At 38.3% G+C, this 16,077-nt stretch overlaps 1 long non-coding RNA gene across 3 annotated transcripts in view; it reads left to right on the top strand.

Moving 5' to 3' along the window:
- The window catches only part of LOC141419706 (uncharacterized), a 108,329-nt gene that overhangs the window by 17,696 nt on the left and 74,556 nt on the right, over window positions 1-16,077 (top strand). For all 3 annotated transcript variants that reach the window (XR_012444327.1, XR_012444325.1, XR_012444326.1), the window contains exons 3-4: window positions 14,453-14,543; window positions 15,352-15,455. This is a non-coding gene — a long non-coding RNA (uncharacterized lncRNA). The remainder of the gene's footprint in view (window positions 1-14,452; window positions 14,544-15,351; window positions 15,456-16,077) is intronic.

Raw genomic sequence — 16,077 nt, 5'->3', positions numbered from 1 at the left:
TCTCAAGAACCATTCTACTCCAAGATGTCTTTCTAGATTTACTCAGCCTCAAAGTAAACCTTCTCTTTTCTAGGCAAGTCATAGCTTTTAGTTTATTCCTCTTATTTCCCCCACATTCACACATTAGCAGTCACACTCACTGCTTTGTACTTACTTATATTTATGATTTACATTCCTTGCCAGATTTTCAATTCTTTGAATGTAGGTACATATGTTGTTCAATTTTATTTATTTATCAGTTATCATATTATTATACTGGGAGTACATCATGATATTTACAAAAGTACTTAAAATATATCTTAGTTATATTCACGCCCTCCATCATTCTCCTTTAACCGCCTTCTCCCATTCTTAGAATAGTTTCTTTTTTTTTAAATTTTATTCATATGTACATACAATGTTTGGGTCATTTCTTTCCCCTTCCCCTCACCCTATTTTGCCCTTTAGTCTAATTTTGTTGAAGAGAGTGTATAAGCAATAATAAGAAGGACCAAGGGTTTATGCTAGTTGAGATAAGGATAGCTATACAGGGAGTTGACTTGCATTGCTTTCCTGTACATATGTGTTACCTTCTAAATTAGTTCTTCTCAAACTAACCTTTTCTCTAGTTCCTGGTCCCCTTCTCCTATTGGCCTCTGTCACTTTAAAGTATCTGCATTAGTTTCTCTGTATTGAAGGCAACAAATGCTATCTAGATTTTTGGGTGTCTTACCTATCCTCACCCCTCCCTTGTGTGCTCTCCCTTTATCATGTGATCAAAGTCCAATCCCCTTGTTGTGTTTGCCCTTGATCTAATGTCTGCATATGAGGGAGAACATACAATTTTTGATCTTTTGAGCCAAGCTAACCTCACTCAGAATAATGTTCTCCAGTTCCATCCATTTACCTGCAAATGATAACATTTCATTCTTCTTCATGGCTGCATAAAATTCCGTTGTGTATAAATACCACATTTTCTTAATCCATTTGTCAGTAGTGGGGCATCTTGGCTGTTTCCATAACTTGGCTATTGTGAATAGTGCTGCAATAAACATGGGTATGCAGGTGCCTCTGGAGTAACTTGAGTCGCATTCTTTTTGGTATATCCCCAAGAGTGGTGTTGCTGGATCATATGGTAGATCTATGTTTAGATTTTTAAGGAGCCTCCAAATTTTTTTCCAGAGTGGTTGTACTAGTTTACATTCCCACCAGCAGTGTAAGAGGGTTCCTTTTTCCCCCCGCATTGTCACCAACACTTGTTGTTAGTGGTGTTGCTAATGATGGCTATTCTAACAGGGGTGAGGTGGAATCTTAGTGTACTTTTAATTTGCATTTCCTTTATTGCTAGGGATGGTGAGCATTTTTTCATGTGTCTTTTTGGCCATTTGAATTTCTTTTTTTTGAGAAAGATCTGTTTAGTTCACTTGCCCATTTCTTTATTGGTTCATTAATTTTGGGAGAATTGTTTTTTGAGTTCCCTATATATTCTGGTTATCAGTCCTTTGTCTGATGTGTAGCTGGCAAATATTTTCTCCCAGTCTGTGGGTGGTCTCTTCAGTTTAGAGACCATTTCTTTTGTTGAGCAGAAGCTTTTTAGTTTTATGAAGTCCCATTTATCTATGTTATCTCTTAGTTGCTGAGCTGCTGGGATTCCATTGAGAAAGTTCTTGGCTATACCTATTAGTTCCAAAGTATTTCCTACTCTTTCCTGTACCAACTTTAGAGATTGGGGTCTGATATTAAGATCCTTGATCCATTTTGAGTTAATATTGGTATAGGGTGATAAACATGGATCCAGTTTCAGTTTTTCGCAGACTGCTAACCAGTTTTCCCAGCAGTTTTTGTTGAAGAGGCTGTCTTTTCTCCATTGTATATTTTTAGCGCCTTTGTCAAAGACAAGTTGGTTATAGTTGTGTGGCTTCATATCTGGGTCCTCTATTCTGTTCCACAGGTCTTCATGTCTGTTTTTGTGCCAGTACCATGCTGTTTGTATTGCTACTGCTTTGTACTATAGTTTGAAGTCAGGTATTGTGATACCTCCAGCGTTGTTCTTTTGACTGAGTATTGCCTTGGCTATTCGTGGCCTCTTGTGTTTCCATATAAATTTACTGGTAGATTTTTCAATCTCTTTGATGAATGTCATTGGGATTTTGATGGGAATTGCATTAAGCATGTAGATTACTTTTGGGAGTATAGACATTTTTACTATGTTGACTCTACCAATCCATGAGCATGGGAGATCTCTCCACTTTCTATACTCTTCCTCAATCTCTTTCTTCAGAAGTTTATAGTTTTCCTTGTAGAGGTCATTCACATCCTTTGTTAGGTTTACACCTAGGTATTTGATTTTTATGAGGCTATTATTGTAAATGGAATTGTTTTCATATATTCTTTCTCAGTTTGTTCATTATTAGTGTATAGAAATGCTAATGATTTTTCTATGTTGATTTTATATCCTGCTACCTTGCTATAGCTGTTGATGGTGTCTAGGAGCTTTTGAGTAGAGTTTTTTAGGTCTTCAAGGTATAGGATCATATCATCTGCAAATAGGGATATTTTGACAGTTTCTTTACCTATTTGTATTCCTTTTATTCCTTCTTCTGGCCTAATTGTTCTGGCTAGGAATTCCAGTACTATGTTGAATAGGAGTGGAGATAGTGGGCATCCTTGTCTTGTTCCTGATTTAGAGGGAATGATTTCAGTTTTTCACCGTTAAGTATAATGCTGGCTGTAGGTTTGTCATATGTAGCTTTTATAATGTTGAGGTACTTTCCTTCTATTCCTAGTTTTCTTAGAGCTTTTATCATGAAATGGTGTTGGATCTTCTCAAAGGCTTTTTCTGCATCTATTGAGATGATCAAGTGGTTTTTGTCTTTGCTTCTGTTAATGTTTATTACGTTTATTGATTTTTGTATGTTGAACCACCCCTGCATTCCTGGGATGAAGCCTACTTGGTCGTGGTGAATGATGTTTTTGATGTGTTGTTGAATTTGGTTTGCCATTATTTTATTGAGGATTTTTGCATCAATGTTCATTAAGGAGATTGGCCTATAGTTCTCCTTTTTGGAGTTGTCTTTCCCTGGTTTTGGGATAAGTGTAATAGTGGCTTGATAAAACGTATTAGGCAGTTTTCCTTCCCTTTCTATTTCATGGAACAGTTTAAGGAGGATTAGTATCTGTTCTTCTTTAAAGGTCTGATAGAATTCAGCAGAGAATCCATCAGGTCCTGGACTCTTCTTTTTAGTGAGACTCTTGATTGCTGCTTCAGTTTCATTTTGTGTTATAGATCTATTCAGGTGATTAATGTCCTCTTGTTCAGTTTTGGTTGATCATAAGTATCTAGAAATCTGTCCATTTCTTTAAGTTTTCAAATTTATTTGAATATAGGTTCTCAAAGTAGTCTCTGATGATTTCCTGGACTTCCATGGTGTTTGTTGTTATCTCTCCTTTTGCATTCCTGATTTTACTAATGTGGGTTTTTTCTCTCCTCATTTTAGTCAGGTTTGCCAGGGGTCTACCAATCTTGTTTATTTTTTCAAAGAATCAACTTTTTGTTTCATTAATTCTTTGTATGTTTTTTTTGGTTTCTATTTCATTGATTTCAGCTCTTATTTTTATTATTTCTCTCCTTCTATTTGTTTTGGGATTTGCTTGTTCTTGTTTTTCTAGGAGTTTGCGATGTATCATTAGGTCATTGATTTGGGATCTTTCAGTCTTTTTAATATATGCACTCATGGCTATAAACTTTCCTCTCAGGACTGCCTTAGCTGTGTCCCATAGGTTCCGGTAGGTTGTATTTTCATTTTCATTGACTTCCAGGAACTTTCAAATTTCCTCTTTTATTTCATCAATGACCCATTGTTTATTAAACAATGGGTTATTCAGTTTCCAGCTGTTTACATGTTTTTTGTCTTTACTTTTGTTGTTGAGTTCTAGTTTTATTGCATTGTGATCAGATAGAATGCATGGTATAATTTCTATTTTCTTATATTTGCTGAGGCTTGCTTTCTGCCCTAGGATATGATCTATTTTGGTGAATGTTCTGTGGGATGCTGAGAGGAGTGTATATTGTGTAGAAGTTGGATGAAATGTTCTGTAGATATCAACTAAGTCCATTTGATCTATGGTATATTTTAGATCTAGGATTTCCTTATTGATTTTTTGTTTGGATGACCTATCTATTGATGATAATGGGGTGTTAAAGTCTCTCACGACCACTGTGTTGGAGTTAATATATACTTTTAGGTCCTTCAGGGTATGTTTGATGAAATTGGGTGTGTTGACATTGGGTGCATATAGGTTGATAATTATTTCCTTTTGGTCTATTTCCCTTTTTATTAGTATGGAATGTTCTTCTTTATCTCGTTTGATCAATGTAGGTTTGAAGTCTACTTTGTCAGAGATAAGTATTGCTACTCCTGCCTGTTTTCAGGGACCATTGGCTTGGTAAATCTTCTTCCAGCCTTTCATCCTAAGCCTATGCTTATTTCTGTCAGTGAGATAGGTGTCCTGTAAGCAACAAATTGTTGGGTCTTCCTTTTTAATTCAGTTCATCAAGCGGTTCCTTTTAATGGAGGAATTAAGTCCATTAACATTAAGTGTTAGTACTGATAGGTATGTGGTGATTCCTGTCATTTAGTTGTCTTAGTTGTTTGAAGGTTTGAATGTGTGTATCTAAATTGATGTTTCTCTCTACTTTCTTGCTTTTTCTTTTCCTGTAATCTGGTACTGCCTGCCCTATCATGGTTATATTGGGTTTCGCTTTCTGTGTGCAGAACCCCTTGAAGAATCTTTTGTAGTGGTGGCTTGTGGTCATATATTGTTTTAGTTTCTGCTTATCATGGAAGACTTTTATTGCTCCATCTATTTTGAATGATAGTTTTGCTGGGTATAGTATCCTAGGGTTGAAGTTATTTTCATTCCGTGCCCGGCAAACCTCACCCCAAGCTCTTCTTGCTTAATGTTTCTGTTGAGAAGTCTGCTGTGATTTTGGTGGGTTTACCTTTGTATGTTATTTGTTTTTTCTCTTTTACAGCCATCAATATTCTTTCTCGAGTCTCTGTACTTGTTTTAATGATAATATGCCATGGGGTAGTTCTATTTTGGTCAGGTCTGTTAGGTGTTCTGGAGGCCTCTTGCACCTATATGGGCATAGATTTCTCTAGATTTGGGAAATTTTCTGTAATTATCTTGTTAAATATATTATGCATTTCCTTTGCTTGCACCTCTTGTCCTTCTTCAATGCCCATGATTCTCAGGTTTGGTCTTTTAATAGAATCAGTAAGCTCTTGCATTTTCTTTTCACAGGTCTTGAGTTGTTTAACTAATAGTTCTTTGGTTTTTCCTTTAATTACCATTTCATCTTCGAGTTCTGAGATTCTATCTTCTGTTTGTTCTATTCTGCTGGATTGGCCTTCCATTTTGTTTTGCATTTCTGTTTCGTTCTTTTTTCTGAGGTTTTCCATATCCTGAGTCCCTTCCTCTTTAATATTGTCTATTTTCAACCTGAGTTCATTTATCTCTTTATTAATTGTGTTCTTTGTTTCACTTTGGTGTTTATACAGTGCTTCTATGGTTTCTTTTATTTGTTCTTGTGCTTTCTCAAAGTCTCTATTTTTGTTGTCTTGGAATTTCTTGAGTGTCTCCTGTACATTTTGGTTGACCATATCCAGTATCATCTCTATAAAATTCTCATTGATTACTTGCAGGATTTCTTCTTTCAGGGTGTGCTGGGAATCATTGGGTTCTTTGGCAAAGTTTATCTTCGCTTTGTTGGAGTCTGGATCTGAGTATCTGTTTTCTTCATTTCCCTCTGGTTCCTGTACTAATTTATTACTGGGGGGGAAACTGGTTTCCCTCTTTTTTCCTTCTTCCTGTCATTGCCCTTACTATTGTTACTGTCCCTGTACTGTGTGTAATTCAGTATTGTCTAGCTTGTAATAATTACAATGGTGATATCTAGAATGGAAGGGTGAGAGGAGAGGGAAAGTAAAGAAGGTAAAGAAAAAGGAAAAAACAAACAAATAATTGAAAAAACAAATAAACAAACAATAAGAAAAAAACAGTGCCAAAGAAATAAACAGGGAGAGATAGTGTACTAATCAACAGTAAGCTAAACAGGCATTAGAGAGACAGATAGAGGGTTAAAAAAACCCCAAAACTCCCCAAGTTCAAATGCAATAAAGTTTCAGTCTTAATAATTGTGGTGTTAGTCCCTCAGCCTCCAATCTTAGATAGTGTCTCAGAAGTAGTTTGGTCATTGTCTCATCAAAGGGGAAAACAACAAAAAACAAACCAAACAGACAAACAGAAAAAACAAACAACAACAAAAAAAACCAAAAATTCCAAGTTCAAATGGAATTTTAATCCTTCAGCTTCCAATTCTACTTCTGTGATTGCCTTATCAAAGGAAGTGAAAATAAAAAGTGTCTGGAGACAGTTCTGTGAATCGCTATCTGAGGCTGTGGCTCACCTGCCCGCTGCTGTCAGCCTGCTGTTGCTGGAGGCTTTATTTATGCAGATCTCGGGAGTGAGCTTAACACTCACCTAGCCCCACAGGCTTTGTTTATTTAGAGTTCTCCTGGGCGCGACCGTCACTGCTACATGCCTTCCCTTCTGCAAGCACACTGGGGGAGGTGGCGCTACACCCGCCTTCTCTGGCCAGCTTGTTTATTTACAGATCGCATGGGAAGTGCCCCTTCCCCAGTCTCCAGTGGAACCCTCCTCATGACACTGTTACAAGCTTTCCCACTCCAAGGTTGCTGGGCAGGGGCCACCACTGCTGCCTTCTCAGGCCAGTTTGTTCATTTACAGTTCTGTGAGGGATTGCCCCTCCCCCACTCTTTGGAGCTCAGGGCACCCTGCCCTCTTTGCTATGTGTCTTTTTGTTGTTATTGTTTAATTATTCAGTTTTTTTTCTCTTTTTTTCCTGGGTGGGGGTCAGTCTGTCCAGGGGGCTATGCTGATCTGGCCCAGGGTTGTCTGTTGGAGTACCGCATGCCGCTTAGCTCACCTGGTGGTCTGCTTCTCTCAAGCTGGTAGGAGCTGGCATCTGGTGGCGCGGGAGCCCTCCTGGTTTCTCCGTTTACCGTGGAGTGGGGGATGCTATACATGGGCTGGGTGTGTGGTGGTGTCGGAGTTTTACCTCTTCTTGGTGTTTTTTCCTGCAAGGTGTATCTCCAGCATCTCTCCAAGATTTTACTTTAGGAAGCATGCTTTCTGCTTCTTCCCTCTAGTCACCATCTTGGAATCTCTCCTTAGAATAGTTTCAAAGGTCTCATTTTTCCCTTTTCATGCATAAGCACATAATATTTTCACCATATTGACCCTCCTTCACCCTTTCTTTATATTCTACACCCCATTGGTACCAACCTCCAGACAGGTCCTGTTTTACCTTTTTATCCCCCATTTTTGAAAAAAGACATTTTTGTTTGTTTAAGATAGCTATACAAGGCATTTCATTATGACATTTCCATGTATATAAGTATTATCTTCTGAATTGGTTCACCCCCTCCATTTTTCCCTTTCTACCTTAGTCCTTTTCTTATGGTGATTTCAACAGGTTTAAAAATTCTATATTGATTATTGTATAGAAAGTACATCAACAATATTCACCTTCTTTGCTTCCTTATTTTACCCTCCCTTTCCTGTTAGTGCCTTCCCATTTGCGTGACCTGTTTTTCATTCCTGTCCTTCATTGTTTAGGTTCATTGTTCAGTCAGTGGGATTTTTGCCTTGGTATTATACCTGTGTATGCACTGTGCTTAAGTCAGTGTGTTGTTTAGCATTTTTTATTATAAATTTTTTATTAGGGTATATTTGTTATACGGGGGGATTCATAGTGACAGTTCTGATTAGGTTTATATTATATACTACTTAGATCACCCCTATCTTCTCTCCCCCTCACCCTCCTCTCCACCTCTCTGATCCACTTAAAGCAATTGCAAGAAGGTTCTTTGTTTTATTTCATATAAGTGTATGATGTCCATCAACCATATACCCTCACCTTAATCTCCTTCATTTACTCTCCCCCTCCCACTAGTACCCCCTCCCCCAGACACACACTGCACCTATTTTACAGTCCTGTCTTTCATTATTAGCATATAAGTTGATGCTCAAAGGGATTTCTCTGTGTCTCCCTATTTGGGTATTTTGAGTATACGTTCAACCCCTTCCTACTCTCCTTTACCCCTCTACCTCACACCCCCCCTTTTCAACAGCTTTCAATACACATCCTTATATCCTGTACTTTACAGATGTTATGTTTTATGATATTATTGATGCTCTATCATTGTCTTTTCCTTTCCCTCTTTCCCCGAGTTCCTTAGAGTAGTTCCACTGTTACAAACATGTTCTACATCTGAGTTTGTATATGATCATGCTTGTTTTGTGTATATGCTTATCTTTTGGATCTATCTTCCATGTATGAGAGAACACATGTCTTTCTGAGCCTGGCTTACTTCACTTAGTGTTGTTCAACTTTAAATCAACCATTTTCCATATTGTCAGATGCCAAAGAGGTTCAACAGTAAAATAAGTTGATAAATTACCCCATGTGCCTGACATTTACTCTTTACTTGCCCTTGTTTCTCTTGAGGACTTTTACTGTGAAATGTTGCAGTTACTTCCTTTGTCTCCAGTGAAGTTACAATGGGGATTGTAACTTCAAGCAGCTGCCTGTTCCTTCTGTTCTACTTTGGTGGAGTTACTTCCACCAGGGGGAGCTCCTTACTACAGATAGGTCAATTTCTTTTTCTTTAGGAGATAAAAGTAAGACTTCCTCCCATAAAATGATAAAGCAATGGAAAAACAAATAGTAAGAAATAGGAACTGAACATCTCCTAGAACATGACTTTGTCCCAGCACTAGCTGGCTACTCAAATGCCACTTCACTTGTCATACTGTGTTTTGGTAGGGTTCTGACTCATGTGTCAAGATTTCTCACTTCCCAATATACTTCATTCATTCCATCTGCAAATACATATTAAGTGCATACTTTGTATTAGGTATTGTTATAGATGCAGAGGCTTCATCTCTGAATAAAACAGTCTGAATCCCTGACTGTATAGAGCTTATATTCATATGTAACAGTCAATAAGTAAGATAAATGAATACAAAACATAGTCTGTTAGATAGGGGTAAACGTGAAACAGAAAAAAAAACAATGTATAGATGGAAAGCAATGGGGAATTTTGAGTAGAAGAATGATATGATCTGACTTTTATTTTCAAAAGATTGTTCTGGTCGTTTTGTGGAAAGTAAACACTAGCTTGAGCCAGGATGGTAAAGGCAGAATTGGGGAGAAGTTGTTGGATTTTCAGATATATTTTGAAAGAAGAGTCACTGGATATGCTAACATACCAGATGAGCATGCAAGGGAAATCAAGTAAAGCAGGGCCACCATGTTGCACAACATCAATAACATTAATGAAAATGTGAATTGTTCCCTCTGGAGTTGTATAACACATCTCTGTCCAAAATGATGCCACATTTTTAATCTGATAACCTGGAAGGATGGAGTTACCACTAACTGCAAGGGTGAGTATTATGGGATGAACAGGGTTGGGAGCATCTCAGAAATTCAATTTTGAAAATGTTGAATTTAAAACGCCAAATAGATATATAAATGGAGATGTTGAATATGTTGAGGGATATATGAACCTGGTATTCAGAGAAGTAGCCTGGGCTGGAGGTAAAAATTTCTGAGTCATAGGCATCTAGATAGTGTTTGAAATATGATATACATGAAATCATCAAAGCAATTTCAGAATAGAGAAGAATAGAGGACCAAACCCCAGGATGCTCCAACATTTGGAAATAAGAATATAAGGAAGAATCAGCAAGAGATTCAGAAATGGTCAGAAGGTAGAAAGAAAACCTAAAGTGAATGGTCTCTTGGAAGCCAAGTGAAGAAAGTACTTTAAGAAAGAAGTTGTGGTCAGCTGTAAAAGATACTACTGGCAAAGTACGCTATATGAGTACACTATATGCATGTATGTAAATATCATGGTGAAACCCCTTTGTACAATTAATTTGTGCTAATAAAATTAAAAGTAAATAAAATTTATTTACACAGTAAACAGATATACGAGGCTGCTACTGGCATAACATGGCGTTTTGTTTTACACTAAGCTTTTTAAAAAAAAGTAGAAGGAATACAATCTAAAATAACAATAAAAATGTATAATAAACACAAAAAAACTACTCTGGGGGCTGGAAGTATAGCTCAGTGGAAGAGTACTTCCCTAGGTGGCATGTGGCCCTGAGTTCCATCCCCAGCACTGCAGATGAAACCAAACCAAACAAAACTTCTGGTTGGCTAACAAGATGAGGGCTAAGAATTTTTTTTTCCGATGGCACTGGGGTCTCACACTTGCTAAATAGGTGCTCTACCAGTTGAGCCACTCCACCAAACCTAAGAATTCTTGGTAGAATTTAGCAAAACAGAGGTCACCAGTAGCCTTGATGACAGCTATTTCAGTTGACAAAAGCTTAATTCAAACATTTCAAAGGAGAAAGGCTGGGAAAATGGTAGACAGGGAGTATAGACAAATTTTTTGAAGAGTTTGGCTATAAAGCAAGGCACAGAAAGAAGGCAGTAACTCAAATGATGTGTGAGGCAAGAGGGGTATTTAGAATGGGAGAAGTATTTGCAAGTTGCCCCAGGAGGTCTCACTGGGAGTTGGAGTTCATTTGTTCTTATTTAAATGCATCAATGGGTGTCTTCATCAGTAATCCTCAGGGAAACTGGATGTCATGGGAGCAGGTATTGGTAATCTGTTTAAGAAGAATGAACTCTACTGAAATTCATGGTCAGCCTTTAATAAAACTGACTCACAACCTCTGTAGTTAGCAAAAGAGTATCATCTGAAAAAAGTGTGAGCAGTGAGGCCTAGCTGTCCCTGCTTGCCAACATAGTGAGTCTAGCTCCTTAGCCAACTTTGATGTGTCTGGCCTCAGTTACACAAACAAAAGGCTGTGGTTCCCCTTCTGGGAACATTGTTTTTTTTTTGTATGGAACACAGAGGCAAATAAATTCCTACAGATACAGAGGATGACTATACCCTGGCTAGAGTTTGAACCAAGTGAAAAAACTGACAAACTCCAGCCACATTTCTGCTAATTACTTCCCTGTTCCTTGCAGAGAACTGGCCTTAGCAGTAAGAAAGAGTGCAGTGCTAGACTTGCTTCTTAGCTTTCTGCTTTAGCAATGATGGCTTTGAAAACACACAAGTTTTCCTGACTTCCATGTAGTGTTTTTGTATGAATTTCTTTCCTATTCTCATTTCTTCAAGTCCCTGCTCATGTGTCAGGGCTGAACTGTGCAGAGCATTCTTTAAGTCTCCTCTCAGGCAAAATGAGTTGTTTCCACAGCCTTTCTCCTTGCTCTTTCCTGGCACATACCAGGAGTATGTTAGAGTAGTGTGCAGTTGAGAACTGAAGAGGCAGTGGAGTGTGGTGGACAAGAGCATGGCCTCTGGAGTTAAGCTGCTATTAGGGTTTGGATCTTAAAGGACTCCTGCAGGTCAGTGTGTTGAACGCTTGGTTGCCAGCATGATGCTACTGGGAGGTGGTAGAACCTTTAGGAGGTTGGGCTTAGTGGAAGGAAGTTAGATCATTGGGGGTATGCCCTTGAAGGGAATATTGGGATCTTAGCGCTCCCCCCACCATGTACTCCCTGCCTGCAGGTATTGCCAAACCAAAGGCCTAAGGCAAAGGGGCCTAGTGACCATGGACTGAAACTGTGAGCCAAAATAAATCTTTTTCTCAGCCTCCCATGCCTCATTTTCTCATCTGTCTCATTTCAGTATGATAATAATAATATTAACAATAATCATAAATTGTTAGGTTTGTAATGGAGATTGTGTAAAGATGATAAAAATTTATACACGATATTTAGAACACTACCTCACACATAGTAAGTACTCAATAAGCTTTTCTCATTTGTTTCTCTTGAGGAATAAGACTATATTTTTATCTTTTTACCATTAATCCTTAGCAGGCTTGGCATGGGATACTAGGTGCTTAATTAATTTGTATGAGCATAAACCAGGTTTCTAAAACAAACCAATTTAAGTCCATGTTTGGTGGTTTCATATGTGTATAGATAGCCTTTTTCCAAGATCATTCATTCAGTCCTGTGTACCACTCTGTAGTGGTTAAGATGAATGCTCTAGAGTCTGATCAACTATTTGGTGTGGTTGTTTTGCCACTTAATAGTTGGGTGAGAAAGGCATGTTATCTAACCTCTTAGTACCTTAGCCTCCTCACCTGGAAAATGAGAAAAAAATATAGGAAGTTAAACACAGAGTTACCAAGCACTCAAATGTTAAAAATACATATTGTTAATATTACCACTAAGGAAATGATTTAATGAACACCCCTGACGTTGCAGGTACTGCCCTGCAGTACTGACAACAGTAATACAGAGAAGAATGAGACTTGGTCTGTGATCCCAGAAAACCTATAAGCTAGAAAGGAGACAAAATGAAAATAAATCTGTATGGGTAGAGCATATCAGGGGAAGAGAACAGTTTTACAGAAGAGGAGCAGTGATAGGGAAAGGCAGGGAAGTAAGGTTTTATAGAGGAGGGAAACTTGAGCTTAGTGTCTGTGAGTTGACAATCCTGGGATATTAATATCAAATAAATATCCAAATCCCTTTTGTAATTCACCAGAAATGAGTTTTATAATAGAGTTCTACCATTACATTTCCTTAAGACTATTTAGCAAGAGGCCCCATCCTATATTTTGAAATCCAGAGAAGCTGTTCCGGGCTGACATTGTGTGACCAGGCCTTCTGAAGTGCAGCAAAAATGGTATTGAACAGTTTTCCTTGGGCTAGCCTCCTTTTTCCTTTTGTAGTTAAGCCAGATGTCTCTGTCCTGCCCACTCCCTCCCTCCCAATAATTTTTCTGAAAAGGTTGGCATTTGGGCTTTTCCCATCCTCACCCCAACAATCAGGCAGGAAGAAAGTAGAGAGTGGCATGTGTTGCAAGAAAAGGTCAGGGCCCTATTCTAGCTCACATTTTTAATAGGGTCTCTCAAAGATGGTGGGAGTAGAGCTATATTTAAATTATTGACATTAAGGATGGGGTGTGAGTATAGGAAAACCTTTATGTCCTCTGCCTCTCAGAAAACTGATCAAGTTCCCCCAAGTAGTTAATGAGAACAATAGAATTTAGAGTTTCTGGTGTTCCTTTGGAGCTGATTTTGGCAGATGATAAGCAGCTTGTAAAAGGGCTTATTATGAGGAGAGCCTTGGCTGCCTGACTTTTAAGGTTGATTATTTATTTTGCATGTTGTATAACAGGAGCATTAGGCAATGCTCAGAAGAGGCCTTGTGGGTCATAGATGTAAGGGCTTCTCTGACTCTCTCTTCCAACAGAATTGGATTCTAGCTGCAGAGTAAAAGGCAAGCTTCTATATAGGGACCAGGCCCTGTGTCTTGTAGAGCCCCCAATCACCAAGCAGACTTCCTCATTGGTTTCTTTAGGGATTGAAAGCATGAGAATTTCTGTCAAGTCCCAATCCCAAGATAAATATTTTTGTGCATATATAAGTTCTCAAACTTATACTGCTAATGTGACTTGCTTTAGAAAGAAATGTTTTTAAAGACATAAACAGTTTGGTCATTTGCAATAAGCAGTCATAATGGGGCCCCTGTCATTTCAGTAAGTAGAAGCCTTGAAAGATAGGGCCTTCAGCTGCTTATTGTGAAAAAATAGATAAGAAGTCTCCCCTCCTCCATGAAGAGTGCAAAGGCCAAAGTTGTTCCAGCTTATTTGTTTCAAACTTTAAAGCATTGTTCCTCCTCTCTTAGACTGGACTTGCTGGCTTACTGAGAGAGCTCTAGAGGCTAGTGAGGGAAGTTCCTCTTCTTCCTATTCTAAACTTTTAAAAAGTGGACTGAGCCTGGGCCCACAAGAAATTGAGATGGTTTTGATAGAGATAAACTTAGTTATAACTGTCTCTTTTGTTTGGTGTTTATGGAGCCTGAATTTATGAGGAAGTTCTGTATACAAAAGCTATAAGCCAGCATTCATGTCTAGTGCTGTCAGTAAAATGGGAAGTAGCAGAAGGAAGTGACGGGTGCCTAGAAAGAGATTTTATGAGCTATTCAATGAATTTTGGATGCTCTATGATATTAGAAGACATGTTATCTTTGGGAGAACTGACATTTCCACTTGAAGTTACTATTTCAAGAAGCCCTTCTCTTCCTCTGAGACGTTTTGTTGAACAGTCTTGGGAAATGTGAAAACTGGTCATCCTGGTAGAATTAGTTTCTTTAAAAGACACTATACATTTTAGTCATGACTAGTTTAATTTCTTACACCAAAGACTCTGGCATTCTTGATTTGGTTCCTTCATTACTCAGGATAGGCTAGACTCTGATGCAGTAACAAACAACATAGGTTTATTTGTTGCTCACATAAATTTTTATGCATAGTGGCTGGCTCTTTTTATCATGTAGCAATGCCATCTGCAGCACCTGATCTCCAAGGACACCATGTCAAAGAAGAAGACAGTTGAAGGCCCATGTGCTTCATTGCCTCATCCTCAAGGTGACACACTTCACTTCTGCATTTATTTCATTGGCAGAAACTAATCCTCTTGCTCCAGTTTAAGTGCAAGGGAGAACGGGATATGAAGGGGCATGTCTGGTAGATTTGGTAGCTATTGGCAGTCTGCTACATTCTCTGGGTACCAACTGACCATTGACTTCCACCCCACTTACAGGGAATGTATGAGTAATGGTGATTTTCTAATTCTGTGAGAGACTAAACCATGAGCATCAGACTGTTGGCTTTGGTCTAACAAACTGCTGCTCCCATCCCAAGAATCACACTCACACTCATAAGAATTGCCCCAGGTCAAGAACTTTTGTCATTCTAGCTTGGAGCAATGGGAGTATTTGTTAAGAAGGTGTGATAGTTGTTCTTTATGAGATTGATCTCACAAGATTGGGCCCTAATGCCTTAGGGTTACTTCGCCACAAATTAATTTATCCCTCTGACAAAGTTAACTGAGGAGAATTCCTTATTGTCCTTAAGCATTACTGAGAGATGGGAAGTTAATGTGGTCCTTCTCTCAGGAGAAGCATTTGTCACTAAAAGTAAAGGCAAATTCTTAGAAGGAACCTAAGTGATAAAAAGTTGACTGTTCCTGACCTGCCCATAGTATTTAACTGAACCATAGCCACCAGTATATACTAGAGTGTGTGTGTGTATGTGCACATGTGCACACGCATATGCTATAATTCTATGTTTTATGGTGACTTTGGTTGCCTGACCCTTGCAACAATTTATTGTTTTCCCTTTGAATTTCAGGGATGAACAAATGAAAGAAATAATTTGTTCTTATTGCCTTTAGGACCTTCCACAGGAAAGGAGTGGTTGGTGTCAGTGTAGATCAACCCAAAGGAGAGGAAATCTGCCAGAACTGCAACTCAGCAGTTCTGAGGGCTTTTCTGAAGGGTAAGCCCTCATAAGTAAGTTATGCACTCTGTGAATAATTGGTTGGTCCATTAGCAGGTTGGCTTAGAAGAGTGGGAGGGGCAGAAACGTAAGGTGGTAGAGGTAAAGAAGGGTTATATCTGACATAGGACTATGATTAGTTTTCACTTTCCTTCCTTTGGTGTCATTGCTATATTCAATGTGGATTTTATTATCTTGAATCTAGATGAGACTTACTCAAATAGTCAGCTCTTGAATGTAAATTACATCCTTTTGTTGAATCACTGCCAAATTCATTATGGTAAAAGATTTTTTAAGACCCAAATGCAGTATTCATTTTGATTTGAGTTCAAACTTTAAATTTATTTCACACACACATATGTACATATATATATATGTATATATCATGTCCTTTATAATGTGCTCCTAATTAATTTTTTCACTTCTCTTAAAAAAATTTCCTCATGTAGTTGGGAAATATCACCTGGCATTTGCTATTTATGTATCCCCATAACAACATTTCAATTCTTCCACTTCACATTCTTCCTCTTTCTACTTTATATCCCAGCAGTTGATCGCTACTTTCCTTCCCTTCCTCAACGTCAAATCCTAAGCTTTCCCCTCTCTTTCATGTCTTCGATTT

The sequence above is a fragment of the Castor canadensis genome, chromosome X (assembly GCF_047511655.1).
Source record: "Castor canadensis chromosome X, mCasCan1.hap1v2, whole genome shotgun sequence".
NCBI classification, from domain to species: Eukaryota; Metazoa; Chordata; class Mammalia; order Rodentia; family Castoridae; genus Castor; species Castor canadensis.
Note: the sequence above shows the minus strand (reverse complement) of the source record. Positions and strands in the feature narration are given on the sequence as shown.